Source organism: Primulina huaijiensis, unplaced genomic scaffold (genome assembly GCF_012295235.1).
Source record: "Primulina huaijiensis isolate GDHJ02 unplaced genomic scaffold, ASM1229523v2 scaffold32439, whole genome shotgun sequence".
Taxonomy (NCBI): Eukaryota; Viridiplantae; Streptophyta; class Magnoliopsida; order Lamiales; family Gesneriaceae; genus Primulina; species Primulina huaijiensis.
The window spans coordinates 1-715 of NW_027357609.1; the positions used below are offsets into that span (position 1 = coordinate 1).

General features: G+C 29.1%; 1 non-coding gene across 1 annotated transcript; it reads right to left on the reverse strand.

Annotated features, from left to right (window-relative positions):
- Positions 1-73: 73 nt before the first annotated feature.
- Positions 74-184, reverse strand: LOC140968065 (small nucleolar RNA R71). The gene has a single exon (XR_012173693.1). It is a non-coding gene; the product is annotated as a small nucleolar RNA R71 (small nucleolar RNA).
- Between the last annotated feature and the right edge of the window lie 531 nt (positions 185-715).

Below are 715 nucleotides of genomic sequence, written 5' to 3' on the forward strand. Positions count from 1 at the left end.
AGATCAAGTTCAATAAGATCGTGGGAAGAAATGCAACAACAATTTTCGAAAAGTTTTTTCCTTCCCATAAAACAAACTCTTTTAAAAGACAAATTACTACTTTTTCTCAAAAACAAGGTGAAACATTTTATCAATATTGGGATAGATATAAAGAATTACTTAATACATGCCCACATCATGGTTTTGAAACATGGAGAATAGTTTCTCACTTTTATGAAGGTCTAATACCTAAAGATAGGCAAATGCTAGAATTCATGTGTAATGGAACTTTTGAAGATAAAAACCCAAATGAAGCTATGGAGTATTTGGATTCATTAGCAGAAAATGCTCAAAATTGGGATAATATAGGCACAATAGAACCACCAACAACTAAAATCAATAATTCAACAAATGGGGGTGATATCTATAATCTTAAAGATGATATCGATATTCAAGCTAAACTTGCATCTTTAGCAAGAAAAATTGAGTCATTAGAAATGAAAAAGAGTGGTCAATTAAAAAGTATTCAAGAAATTGTTTGTCATATATGTGATACACATAATCATGCTACAAAAGATTGTCCAACATTACCTTCATTTAAAGAATGTCTCCATGAACAAGCAAATTATGTTAACAAATATATAAAACCAATACGAGATCTTTTTTCAACATCATATAATCCTGGATGGAAAAATCATCCTAATTTTAGTTGGAGGAATGATAATAAACAATATTT